Genomic DNA, 14535 nt, shown 5'->3' with positions numbered 1-14535 from the left:
GAGTTAACAGCAGGATAGCCGATCGGCCGCAAATGAATGGAACACAGTGTTGTAAGCTGTGGAGCTGAAAGTCCGCCACGATGGTGAGCAAGAGAGGTGGGTGTATTCACTAGCTCTGAGCTGAGTATAAAATAAAGTTACAATACATGCTTTGATGAAATGGATGAATGTTATTTACTGAACATAATACACATTATGTATATCTATAAATGTGTAAAAATCTATTATACTGCAGAAATGTGACCTACATGTACAGTACAGGCCAAAAGTTTGGACACAAACAACATAACTGATGGTACCAACCCCATTAATAAGGCAAGAAATTCCACTAAGTAACCCTGACAAGACGCACCTGTGAAGTGAAAACTATTTCAGGTGTGAATATACCATGTAAAATAGTTACAAAAACAAAGAAAACGCATTGAATGAGAAGGTGTGGCCAAACTTTTGGCCTGTGCTGTAGCAGCAATATGAAAGATACATTTTGCTTAAAAATCAACATACAAAATAATCATAAATCATACTAATTGTAATGAATAAAATCATGAAATTATAATAAATAAACATACATTTAAATTTTTTTTATTTTTGTTACCTGACAGTGTTACTAAAGCTTAACAATAGGAATGTCCCAATCAGGATTGGGATCGGCTTCCGCCACGAGATCGGGCAGATCTGGTTGTTGTATAACGTTCGTAACTCTGGGCACACTGCAACACAGTAGGTTGGATGCGCCTCAAAGCTGGTTGCCACTCGACTCCCACCACCCGCAAGAAGAAGAAAACGCAACACCACCATGCAGACTTGTCCACGGTGTTCCACGGTGAAGTTAGTTTCTCGTTGGACGTTGGCTCTTTGGCTCCGTAGCTACAGCGGTAGTTTCCCATCACTGTGCCCGGACTGCTGTGTCGTTGTGCAGGGGGCTCGCATGGGAAGTGCTCTAACGGCTGTTTTTTGATACTAGGGGCCGTCAATAACTTACTATTGCGTTGAAGAGAGTTTGTTAAACTCCTCCCTGAGCTACCACCTTATCGTGGTGGAGGAGTTTGCGTGTCCCGATGATCCTAGGAGCTAAGTTGTCAGGGGTTTCTATGCCCCTGGTAGGGTCCCCCACGACAACAGGTCCTAGGTGAGGGACCAGACAAAGAGTAGCTCAATAGACCTATATGATTGTATTGTATTGTATGTACTTTATTTATCCCACAGCGGGGAAATTTACTTGTTACAGCAGCAAGCAAGACAAGTAAAGAGAACAGTAGAGTAAAGTAAAGTAAAGCATTGTGACTACAACATGGTTCAGGTGGTGCAGGTGTTGATGACATGATGACAAAAAACATTGGACCACGTTTTCCCTTGCCCGGACGCGGGTCACCGGGGCCCCCCTCTGGAGCCAGGCCTGGAGGAGGGGCACGATGGCGAGCGTCTGGTGGCCGGGCCTACGCCCATGGGGCCCGGCCGGGCACAGCCCGAAGAGACGACATGGGTCCCCCCTTCAATGAGCTCACCACTCATGGGAGGTGCCAAAATGGTCGGGTGCAGAGTGAGCTGGGTGACAGCCGAAGGCGGGGACCTTGGCGGTCCAATCCTCAGCTACAGAAACTAGCTCTAGGGACATGGAATGTCACCTCTCTGGCTGGTGCATGAGGTTGAGAAGTTCCGGCTAGATATAGTCGGACTCACCTCAACGCACAGCAAAGGCTCTGGAACCAGTCCTCGTGAGAGGGGTTGGACCTTGTTCCACTCTGCCGTTGCCAGCAGTGAGAGGCGACGGGCAGGGGTGGCAATTCTTGTTGCGCCCCGGCTTGTGGCCGACATGATCAGTGGTGAAGGATGCCGTCAAGATGAAGAAGAAGTCCTATCGGGCCTTTTTGGCTCATGGGACTCCGGAAGAAGCTGACAGGTATTGGCAGGCCAAGCGGTCTGCGGCTCTGGCAGTCGCTGAGGCAAAAACTTGGACATGGGAGGAGTTTGGAGAAGCCATGGAGAACGACTTCCAGACAGCTTCAAAGAGATTCTGGACCACCATTCGGCATCTCAGGAGGGGGAAGCAGTGCACAGTCAACACCGTGTATGGTGGGGATGGTGTGCTGCTGACCTCGACTCGGGATGTTGTGGATCGGTGGAAAGAATACTTCGAAGACCTCCTCAATCCCACCGACACGTCTTCCTATGAGGAAGCAGAGCCTGGGGACTCCACGGTGGGCTCTCCTATCTCTGGGGCTGAGGTTGCTGAGGTTGTCAAAAAGCTCCTCGGTGGCAGGGCCCCGGGGGTGGATGAGATCCGCCCGGACTTCCTTAAGGCCATGGATGCTGTAGGTATGTCTTGGTTGACACGACTCTGCAGCATCGCGTGGACATAGGGGGCAGTACCTCTGGATTGGCAGACCGGGGTGGTGGTTCCCCTTTTTAAGAAGGGGGACCGGAGGGTGTGTTCCAACTATCGTGGAATCACACTCCTCAGCCTCCCTGGTAAGGTCTATTCAGGGGTTCTGCAGAGGAGGATCCGCCGGATAGTTGAATCTTGGATTCAGCAGGATCAGTGTGGTTTTCGTCCTGGTCGTGGAACTGTGGACCAGATCTACACTCTCAGCAGGGTCCTTGAGGGTGCATGAGAGTTTGCCCAACCGGTCTACATGTGTTTTGTGGACTTGGAGAAGGCATTCGACCGTGTTCCTCTAGGAATTTTGTGGGGAGTACTCTGGGAGTATAGGGTATCGGACAAGCTAATTCAAGCTGTTCGTTCCCTGTATGACCGATGTCAGAGTTTAATTCGCTTTGCCGGCAGTAAGTCGGACCCGTTTCCAGTGAGGTTTGGACTCCGCCAGGGCTGCCCTTTGTCACCAATTCTGTTTATTATTTTTATGAACAGTATTTCTAAGCGCAGCCAGGGCGTTGAGGGGTTCCGGTTTGGTGGCTGCAGGATTGAGTCTCTGCTTTTTGCAGATGATGTGGTCCTGCTGGCTTCATCAAGCCGTGAACTTCAACTTTCACTGGATCGGTTCGCAGCCGAGTGCGAAGCGGCCGGGATGAGAATCAGCACCTCCAAGTCCAAGTCCATGGTTCTCGCCCGGAAAAGGGTGGAATGCCATCTCCAGGTCGGGGATGAGATCCTGCCCCAAGTGGAGGAGTTTAGGTACATTGGGGTCTTATTCACGAGTGAGGATGGAATGCGAGATCGATAAGCGAATTGGTGCGGCGTCAGCAGTGATGCAGACTCTACATCGGTCTGTTGTGGTGAAGAGAGAGCTAAGCCAAAAGGCAAAGCTCTCAATTTACTGGTCGATCTACGTTCCTACCCTCACCTATGGTCATGAGCTTTGGGTAATGACCGAAAGGACAAGATCGCGGGTACAAGCGGCCGAAATGAGTTTTCTCCCTCACGGACGCCTCCCTGGGGAGGTGTTCAGGGCAAGTCCGACCGGGAGAAGGCCTCGGGGAAGACCCAGGACACGTTGGAGAGACTATGTTTCCCAACTGGCCTGGGATCCGCCGGGAGGAGCTGGACGAAGTGGCCGGGGAGAGGAAAATCTGGGCCTCCCTGCTTAGGCTGTTGCCCCCGCGACCCAATCCCGGATAAGCGGTAGAAGATGGATGGATGGATGGAGTTTGTTAAAACAAATGTCATATATTCTAAATCACACCACAAATTGATCTATCCATCCATCCATTTTCTATGCCACGTATCCTGACTAGGGTCACAGGGGTATGCTAGGGCCTATCCCAGCTGACTTCGGGGTACACCCTAGACTGGTCGCCAGCCAATCGCATGGCACATTGTCAATTAACTAACATGCATGTTTTTGGAATGTGGGAAAAAAACGGAGTACCCGGAGAAAACCCACGCACGCACAGGGAGAACATGCAACCTCCACACAGAGATTCCCTAACGGAGGTTTGAACCCAATTGATTGAAAAAAAAATCTGGTTATTTTTTAATGTCCCTAAGGAACAACAGAAATTTGATTTAAAAGTACTTATATTAAATGGATATTTAACTGGAAGTATTTACACAATGAAACATTTATTTCTGTAATGGCATTGACAATACATTTGAAACACTATAATATAAATCATCATCATCACTGACTTGTCATTAGAAACAAATTAGCTTAAAGCTACAGTATAATGTGTGGGAGTCCAGCACAATATACACTTCAAGTCTTGGCCAATGTCCTGTTTATTTACAACAACCAGCGTTATAAATCCACATTTTTATCACACATACCTGTCTATTTTTGGGGAACTTAAAAAATGACACATCTGGTCTTTTGGACCGTCTTAGAGCATTTCATGGCTGAGCAGTGTGCCGAGGACATGTTTACAATGCAATGTTTCTGGATTCTGCTCACCATCATGGCGGCCAAACCTGTGCAGCGCATAATACGGACGACTCCTTGGTCAAAACATACTGTATGTACAGTACATACAAGTGATATGTAGTATTCTGGTCACTAGGGGGCAGTAATGACACAAAACATTGAGACATTAGCCTACATTACATTAACACTGCATGAAGTCATGAAGTCAGCCATGGCATGTCCCACACCATAGACTGAAAAAAAGATCTCCTCCCACTCTGTGTGGAAGTGGTAGGTTTTTGACTTATTAAGTTTAGAATAAACAAATTTGAGGCTAACTGGTTAGCTCGCTAGCTGGCCGTCTCGAGTCCCTGCACCATAAGAGTTTTGCAATGTGTTGTAAACAATGAATAGTAAGAGTGTAAAGATACCTATGGGGTGTTATTTCATGTCTAGAGGGCTCTAATAATGTTAAAGAATTGTCTATAGAAAGTCATAACAGGTTTTCTTTGCTCGGACTACAAAAATATTCAATTTATTAATTCCATTTATTCACATTGAATCCTATATCGTGGAAATTAATTTATTGCGGTCGGGTCTGGAACCAATTGACCGCCATAAATGAGGGGCGACTCTAATCGCTAACTATAAAAATATGTTTTGTGTTAACATTTTTTAGAGTCAACCGCTGATGACATCATAGACAGGCGACGTAATTCCCGTTTGCCATTTTGTTTAGCTAGCTAATAGTATGCTAACATGGAAGGACATTTTGTGGTAACAACACAGATGGACTCAGGCAGTGTATTAATAACACAACAAGATGTGCTAACCTGAGAATGCATGCAAACCGAGGCAAAATTGGGACGTAAATTTTCACCGTTAACCCAAAAGCATGCTAACCGAGGCGGATGCTAACCGGGGTCCCACTGTACAGTATTAAAAATGATGAATATACAGTAATCCCTAGCTAAATCGCAGTTCGAATGTCACTTCCTCAATATATTGTGGTTTTTCATATATTAATTAATTAATAAATGATTGTAGTTTCGTGGTTGACTATGGTCTATTATTTGTAAAAAAAAAAAAAATATTCAAAGACCAAGAAAAAGAAAGATATGTGATATACTGGTCGTCAGTAATGTTATGTGACACGACGTTCGATTATATTACTAGCTATTAAGCTAGCAGAGCCGACATGCCATGGCTGAGATCGAGTAAAAGAGTAAAAAAAAAAGGTTCTCCTCTCATTCCATCTGGAAGTGGTAAGTTTTGGTCTCCTTTGTCCTCCTTCCCAACTCCGTTTTGAAACACTTTTTTTATGTTTACAATACGTAAATTGGAGAGGGTAACTAGTTCGTTCGCTAGCTTGCTATGCTAGCACCGGCCGACTGTTATGTCCCTGCAGGGATCCCGTAGCCTGAGCAAACAAAAGACAATAGGAGCGTAAACGTGACTATTTGGTTATTATTTCATGTCTACAGGGTTCTAAAAATGTTACTAAAAAAACCCAAGTTAGAAACAGGCGTTGTATGCTCTAACTACGGAAATATTCAATTTATTAACAGTGACTCATATTCATTCATTTAAAGCGGGTCTGGAACCAATTCACCGTGATAAACGGGGGATTACTGTAATAGGGAGTCTGAGTGAGTGAGAATGTGTGTATGTCATATATATGCTAGTTAGCAGGTATATATGTTAGTTATGGTGAGTTATGGTGAGATGCGGCAAGTTACTGTATGCTTGTTATTGGCGCCCAATCAACGCTGATGGTGCGTTTGTTGTAATCCCCCATCAACACATGCTAATGCTGTAGACTCTCCATCCCGCATGCTTTCAATCCTTTAACCTCAAACAAGACTTTCTTTTTGGTTATCGTGTTGCCTCCTCATCCTGCAGCGTAAAGATCCCTCCTCCTCCTCCTCCTTCCCTCCATCATCAGCATCATCATCATCTCCTCCCATCCTCTTGTGGAGTGCGACGCGTTTGAGCGAATCTCTGACATCCCGCAGCAACCTGCAGGTAAGAAGCAGCCTTCTTTGAAAACAAACCGCCAGCTTTCGTTTATGAGTCAACCTGTCATTGCTGCTATGACATCATTCCTCTTATTTACTCTAGCGCTGGGAACTATAATTAGCTGCGTCTGCTATGCAAATGACGTCCTTATAATAGCTCATTGGAAGCCCCCCCCCCGCGCGCTCGCACCCCCTCTTTTCCTACACCCGCACTGCTAGTGTGGGACTAAAATGTTTATTTGTGCGGCAATCCACAATCGAGGGCTCATCTGTGGACATCTCGGTGTGATTTGGCGTCCATTTTGCCCCCACATGAGTAGCCAATGCAGGCAGGGTGATGATGCATGCATGCGTGTGTGTGTGTGTATAGCTGATGTGTTAATGAATGCACCGCAGTGTGCATCACTATAGACAAGCTTTGCATGCTTGCAGCTTCACTACGCGTGTGTCCATGACGTCCATGACCCACATCCGAGGTATGCTTTCCTTTCTTTTTCTCCAAAGTCCACTTTAATTGCAAGCAATCCATCATTTAGTTTGTGGTGAAGGGGATGTTGCTTGAGGAGTGTGCACTGCAGCATTTGGCAGACACAGGAAGCTGCAGTACTCAATAAAAATATATATTTCTGTGTGTATTATAATGAATAAGCAGGCACTTGGAGCCATGATGGCGCCACATTTAGTTTCAGTCACACGCTTGGCATTCATGAACGACACCCGATCACGCCAACATAGATTCTGCTGCATCGAAAAGTAGGAATGATATACAGTCCACTACTTCTAAGGCAAGCTGGATGATGTCATTATCTCATTTGCATAATGTCCATGACGCAAATCTTTTTGGTTTTTATCATACAAGATGTGCAACATTAGCTCTTGTTTTTAAAGCTAATTTAACATGAAGTTGTTGCTTTACGGGTGTTGCGTTCATTTCAGCCTTATAACGCGCACAGGCGATAAGAAAAAAAACACATTCATGATGTGTCCTGGTGATTTTAAAGGTAATGTGCACATCTACCACTTTATTGTAGCAGCGAGTGGAGTTGCCGCTGCAGTATCCAGCATGCCTTGTGGGCACTTTATAAGTAACAGCGTTTGTTTTCAGCGCTGTAGAGCGGTAGTTCTTTGTTGGTGTGCGTGAACTTACCTGTTGTGTGCGCTTGCAAATTGAAGAGCACCTTTCTTGACTCTTTCAATACCAGCCATTTTTTAACAGACAACCCCTTCAGTAGCAGCCATTTTATTTTGATTTAAACGCCTGTCTTTCATCAGAAAAGTCTGGGAAAAGTCTGTTTTTTTTCCTTCTTTAGTAATCAGCAGTAGAACATAGGTAAGTTTCAGGAAATATCAGTTCCCAACTAGAAAAGGGAGAGAGAAAAAAAAAGCTTTTTGTGAAAAGATACATTTCAAGCATAATTTTCACTTTGACACAAATATTTTTTGCTTTTGTGACAGCTCAAATGTCTAAACAACTATACCACAACATAAACAACACAAAAAAGGGTTGTTTTACATCAAAATAACAATTTATTTACAAATATAACACCATGAACTATTTACAATTTTCACATTTTGAACTGAACTATGTGTGCGCATGCGTGCACGTTAAAATATCCCTATGGTGCGTAACCTTCTGCACGCTACACTCTGCCACCTTTTGGCCGTCTTTATGGCTTTAAAGTGCTCTGAAGTGAAATGCATTCGTGGAGAGCTGCATCATCACCTCCTCTTGTCATCCAGCCTGTTTGGTAGAGAGAGAAAGAAGGAAAACAAACACGCATGCACATGTCAGTATATTTAGGACGGCAAAATGATCCAGTTTATGGATTATCGCGGCAGGCCTAGGTGCGAATCTAAAAAAAAAAAAAAATCCTTCTTTGGCGGTCCAAATTCAATGGTGGTGGGCCGCCACACATAAACGAATATATGGGAAACCTTGCAGTCAGTGGTGTCTCTAATGTTTTGGTTATGAGGGGACAAAATGTCAGATGTGAGAACACATTGTTAAATGAATATTCAGAATTTAGCCTGATGATCTTGGATCTTATGATTATGGTGTATTGGTGGTCACTAGAAGAGGCGTGGACCCCCCCGAGTGCTAATGTACGTTACATGCTAAAAAAGTATCTGGATGCCACAAAATATGCACTTTGCAGCTGTGACAGCTTCCACTCGGGCTTCCAGCAGGATCGTGGAGTCATGTGACTGTGGGAATTTGTGACGTGGCAGCGGAAAGACGGCCTGGGAACAGAAAAGTGCAAACTCTTATCCCACAAAGTATGAAAGCAGTCTTGCTAACGTGAATATTTGGGACTCAAGGGTTAAGGAAGGCCTCTGAATGATGAATGAATGGCCATATAGTGTGTGTGTGTGTGTGTGTGTGTGTGTGTGTGTAATGTGGATGACAAGCAAGTGTGTGATCAGCTGTTGATACTATGAGGTGAGTCATTGCAGTCGATATCAGCCCACGCACATCTTGTGTGTTTGCTTCATCATCATCATGTGTGATGATTGCTGATGACAATATTTACAGTATATTCCAAAGTGTTTTGCTTTATTTTGTCTTGTCTTGCGTAGCTGTGGACGGTGCAGCAGTCCTTTGTCTCGGAGGGGAAGCAAATGTGCAGCCATCATCACATCTGTCGTGTAACTGTTGTTCAAAGGCGTCAATGCATTTGCTGAAATCTACTTCCTCCTTTCTTTCTAACGTCTTCCTCAGAGGAAGAACTCAGGAGGGAGGACATGTCTGAAGGGAAGCGGCCATTTAGATATCTCACCATCAAATCATCATATCGCTGTTTAATTTCTCTTTTATGGAGCGGTTCCCTGGCAAAGATGTACATCTTTGTGTTACGCTAAGACAGGGGTGTCCAAAGTGTAGAATTATCACTTGACAAGGAAAACAACAATAGCAAAAATAGAGAAAAATCACGACTTCATTCAAACACGTCCTAATTTTATGAGAACAATGTAATATTAAGAGGAAAATATAATCATTTTACTAGCACAAAGTTATTTACTCATAATATTATGAAAAATAACAAATAAAATTGTGAAATTTTGGGAAAATTTGGTTGTGGAAGAAGTTACAATGGTACAAAAATGTACAAGAAAAAACAGCTCTAATGTAAACAATAAACAAAAAAGTCATAATATTACGAGGAAAAATAGTGTCATTTTAGTAGCATAGAGTTGAAAAAAGCAATTTTGTTAGAATCTTATGAGAACAAAGTTAAAATATTATGGCAATAAATTCTTCATTATGTGAGGAAAATGTACAAGAACAAAGTTGAAATTGTAGGAAAATCAAAAATAAGAGACAACAGCAGAAAATGAAAAAAAAACAGCTGTAATGTTATAAGAATAAAGTCAAAATGTTAGTAGAAAAAAGTCGTATTCTAACGAGTATACTGTAAACTCATACTATTATGAGGAAAAATAAAGACATTTCAGTAGCATAGTATTGAAATATTAAAGAAAAAATATGTTATTTTTTTTAACGGTTGTTTATGAGAATATTGTGAGGAACAAACAAAACAACATTTTTGTTGACAAAACAAGTTGTCATTTTTGGAAAACTTGTTTGGGAAAAAAGTCAAACTATTATGGGAATAAAGTCATAATATTACCAAAAGAAAATTTGCTAAGATTTTTTAAAGAAGAAAGTTCAGTTGTTTTTTTTGCATTCAATCGATCGCAACTGGACTGTTCAGTCAATTAGAAGACGCCTCATCCATTAGGCGTCTCATCCGAGCAGGCTTCTTCAGGTCATGCTGAAAGACTAGGTGGGACACACACCAGTCATACGCGATAGGACAGCTCTAGTCTAGTTCATGCTCAAAGACTGCATGTAAAACATCATTTTTTCTCTGAAATTAACCTAGCATGTGTCACTCTTGTGTGAAAACTGCTGCTCTAACCTGACAGGCCTGAGCTTTTCAAGTACCCACTGTCAAATTTAGTACAAAAAAAAATAAATAAAAGTGTATTGTTTGATGGAAACTCAGCTCTAATGAAAATATTCTTGCTGTCTGTGATTAGTTGTTAACATTTCCAGTTTCCAAGTTTTTTGTTTTTTTTTTTAAGTTGCCCCTTTTAGTGCAACGTAGTGCTGCCATGAAGAGCAGGCTCGTAGCACATTATGTCAGCGATACACTGCGCTCAGCGTAAACACACACACACAACGTCAGCATGTATGGCGGGACCATGCACCACACACAGAGCAACGTTCTCATTCACAATTGTACGTGCACGTGTGTCAGTTGCAGGACTGAAAGTAGTGGAGTACAGGTGGTCCTCGGGGTAAGAAGGACTTTCCTTCCCAGACTGTGGTGTAAATCCAGTTTTAGTGGAACTCTTAAGTCACTAAGTCACTCTCACTGTGCACACAACACAGGAAGGACACAAATACACTCATAAAAAGATCATCAAATACAAGAATGAAAAGTCCTTTTTTTTTTTTTTATCCCTGTGGTTGTCTTGCAGGCCTTTCTACCGTCTTCACATATTGTCCCTGCAGACTAGTCTGCAAGGATAACCTCCTCTTCTCCTCCCACATCTCCTTGTAACAGCGCACAGAATCCATGAACCCTCTAGCATTCATTAGCATTCAATCATCTTTACTCTTAAAGATGGTCGCCACAGTCGAGCGGCCGGGACCAAACGAGCAGCCAATATCAGTGGGGGCTTTTTATGATCTATTTTCACTTCTTCTTTTGGGCTAGGAGTAATATATAGCAGTATTTACTGGCAGGCATAGCCAAGGAAAGCTATTTGGGGGCTTGTGTCAATGTGACCATGGCGGAAGACGAGAATGGATGTAAATAGAATTAGCAGCGCACTAGCTAGTAACCAGGAAAGATTTGCAACACATCAGCAAAACATACGTACCATCTAATTGATCTTATTTGTTATGTATCGTGTAAAACTAAGACAGGAACAACGTCAAATTAAAAGCATGAAATTATTACAGAGCCACCATCCACCAGTACCAACCTGGACTTTGTTTTTCAAAGAGGTTGTGTACCCAACAAATGACACATTAACTCAATAAGGTCATCAAATCTTCCCTTTAAGCATTCCCACATAGTATCAGCATTTGGGAGCAATTATGAGGTGAAAGGTCCATCTGTGCAGCGTGGGACAAAGTTACATGGTGCATTCAAGGATCGTCAAACAAATTGGGAAAAAATGCAGCTCACACTAAACATGCAAAAATTGGGGGATTTCTAACTAGATTATTTTGGAATAAAATAATGGCCCATATTTCCAAAATTGATCTCCCTTTACATAAAATTTGATATAGTTATTGTTGTATTTGCGTATTGAATCAGTTACCATAAAGAGATTTACAACCCAACTTATTACAGATAAAAACATATCTACGATTAATTGTGATTAATTATGAGTTAACTCTGGACAAAATGCAATTAATCACGCTAAAATATTTTAATCGATTGACAGCCCTAGTAAAACGTTCCTTCATAATTCATGAATGGGAAACCAAAGATCGTACCAGAGCACTGTAAACTGAGGACCACCTGTTAGTGATGTGCGATACTACTGATTTCATTTCTCATCCGATACCGAGTAAAATTCAGACGGGCATACTTCGTCCAAATTCACCTAATGTTTCTGGTAAATCTTTTAAAGTGGTTTATTTCACATCATAGCATAAAGAAGCCTGTGAATATTCTCATTCATCCAGGTCATTGTATTCTCAGGGCATTCAATCAATCGCAACTGGACTGTTCAGGTTGTCTTAGAAGACAGGGAAGCCATCTACGTTAAGGTACAGAAACCATCTCTGAACGGGGGGGTTTACGACACCACATTTCTCCCACATACAATACTGTCCTTTCATCCCTTCCTAAGAGACTCAGTCATTTCGCCTCTAAGAAATAAACAGAGCATAGCCACCTTGGTTTCAGATGGGTCCATGACCATCATTACATCTGAATGGGATGCTAACGAAGGTGATACCACCCAAACGACCATTGTTGGCGGGCAGAGGCCCCATTCCATTGTATCCTAACCACCATCATTTGACACCATAAAGAGCCAACCATTCCTGTCTGGACCTGGGCTCTCCTTTAGAGGATAAATAGATTGGATCTTGCACCCGGCTCTCAGACTACAGCTGTCCTATCTAGTCTGACTGGTGTGTGTCCCACCTAGTCTTTGACCATGAACTGATGAAGCCTGCTCGGATAAGAGGTGTAACATCTTCTAAGACAACCTGAACAGTGCAGCTGCGGTTGATTGGATGCCCTGAGAATCGCATAAAGAATACAATGCATTACATTTTAATGTATTAAATAAATAAATTAGCAATTTAAGTAAATGTATATTTTATAATTTAGTTTTATTTTTTTAGAATTTGAAAAAAAATAATAAAAATAATTTATCATTATTTATTCATTTAAATGATTTTATCTGTATATATATATATATATATATATATATATATTTATTTATTTATTTAAATTGAGAATTTTATAACTAAAGTAATAGATTGATTTATTTTATACCCTGAAGTACATTGAGGTAGCAGGGTGATTTAGAATATAGCCAAGCTAATATGCAACAACAGACAAAACAGGACAAAATCATAATAAATATGTCAAAATGGTATTTTAAACAATAAAAAAGTAGGCTCCGCTTATGATGGGTCAGCCTTTCAACAGACAAACATTACCTCAAATGACTGATGTGTCAAAAGTATCAATATAATTTATTTGAGAGTAGATTTTAGAGTATGAAGAGCTGGTATCGGAAGTATTGATATTTCAGTATCGATCCGCACGTACTGGCACCTGTATAACATGAATGATGTTTTGTCTTTAAAGCTTAAATCGGTTTGCATTGGAACAAAGCCAAGTTACAGTATATACAGTATATGTATCCATGCTAACGGAAGAAAAAAACAAAAGGAGCCTCACCTTGGAGAGTAGGCTGTGACTTGTATCCTGCTTCCACATGTATTTATGCATATTGCTCATCCAGAAAGACTATTTGGGGAGCCTCTTAGACCAAGGTGTTAGTGTCACCGCCTCCTCAGGCGCTTGTGCACAGACAAGCGGGGACGAGGTCACACGCAGGCGGAGGGGGACACTTAAAGATGACCTATTTTACCCTTCACTTGTCATTATATTTGACAGTGGTGCTGCTTGGAGGCTCTCTTTGTGTGTGTGTGTGTGTGTGTGTTTAGCTTTACCTGTATGTGCTTTTGTGTGGGCCTGCCTGTAGATATTTGTGTTTGCCATCTCTGTGCTCTGGAGCTTTTTGTCATGAAAACGTGTACAGTCAGGATCCTATAACCCAGGGGTGTCCAAGCGTGTTTCCAGTGAGGGCCGCGTAGTGAAAAATGAAAGTTTGATACTTTGGAAAGCAACACATGTAAACATGCGATGAAGTTATGTACTGTATATTTCATCTCAGGTTTGTCATACAGGTGAAAAAACATTATTAATATCAACTTCACTCTTTGCTTTTCTCACATTTGTGGCGAATGTTTTATTTTTTTATTTTTCTTTCTTTTAAAAAAAAATGTTGCAAATTTTCTTTTGGTAATATTCAGACTTTATTTCCATAATATTATAACTTTTTCCAAAAATTAAAACTTTATTTTGTTTTTCTCCTTTTTTTTTCATTTTTTTCTCTTTTTTTTGTTGACTCTTTTCTCTTAATATTTTGACTTTTTTCTCCTAAAATTACAACTGTTTTTTCCATTTCTGCAGTTGTCATACAGGTGAAATAACTCTTTCTACTTTCCCCCATTTTTGCTGTTTTTTTTTTAAATTTCCAAAATATTTCAACTCTCTTCTTAAATAATCTTTATACATTTTCTCCTCTTAATATTTTGACTTTATTCACATAATAGTATAACTTTTTCCCCAAGCTAATTTTGCAAAAATGACAAATTAATTTTGTTTCTTATATCACAGCTTTTCAAAAGTATCATTTTTTCTCTTTAATATCCTACTTATGCTAATAAAATGAAATTATTTTCCCTCATAATATTATGACTTTATTATTTTTTTCTCGTTAGAATACAGCTTTTTTCCTGTAATATTTTGACTTTGTTCTCATATAATTACAGCTGTTTTTTCCATTTCTGCTGTTATCTTTTCATCTTGTAAATTTCTTTTGGTAACATTATGACTTTATTCCCAAAATATTTAGACTTTATTCCTGTAATATTACAAACTTTTTCCACA

The 14535-nt window shown here is 41.3% G+C and overlaps 1 protein-coding gene across 3 annotated transcripts in view; it reads left to right on the top strand.

Moving 5' to 3' along the window:
* The first annotated feature begins 5544 nt into the window (after positions 1–5544).
* cacng8b (calcium channel, voltage-dependent, gamma subunit 8b) overlaps positions 5545–14535 on the top strand; it is a 46749-nt gene continuing 37758 nt past the window's right edge. The window contains exons 1-2 of one of the 3 annotated variants that reach the window (XM_054781780.1): positions 5545–5563; positions 6201–6323. The gene's annotated coding sequence lies outside the window, so the exon portion shown is untranslated. Of the gene's footprint in view, positions 5564–6123; positions 6324–6538; positions 6793–14535 lie in introns of those variants that run through there. The other 2 variants (XM_054781779.1, XM_054781781.1) reach the window with 2 other exon arrangements.

Source organism: Dunckerocampus dactyliophorus, chromosome 7 (assembly GCF_027744805.1).
Source record: "Dunckerocampus dactyliophorus isolate RoL2022-P2 chromosome 7, RoL_Ddac_1.1, whole genome shotgun sequence".
Lineage (NCBI taxonomy): Eukaryota > Metazoa > Chordata > Actinopteri > Syngnathiformes > Syngnathidae > Dunckerocampus > Dunckerocampus dactyliophorus.
This window is presented reverse-complemented; position numbering and strand designations above follow the sequence as displayed.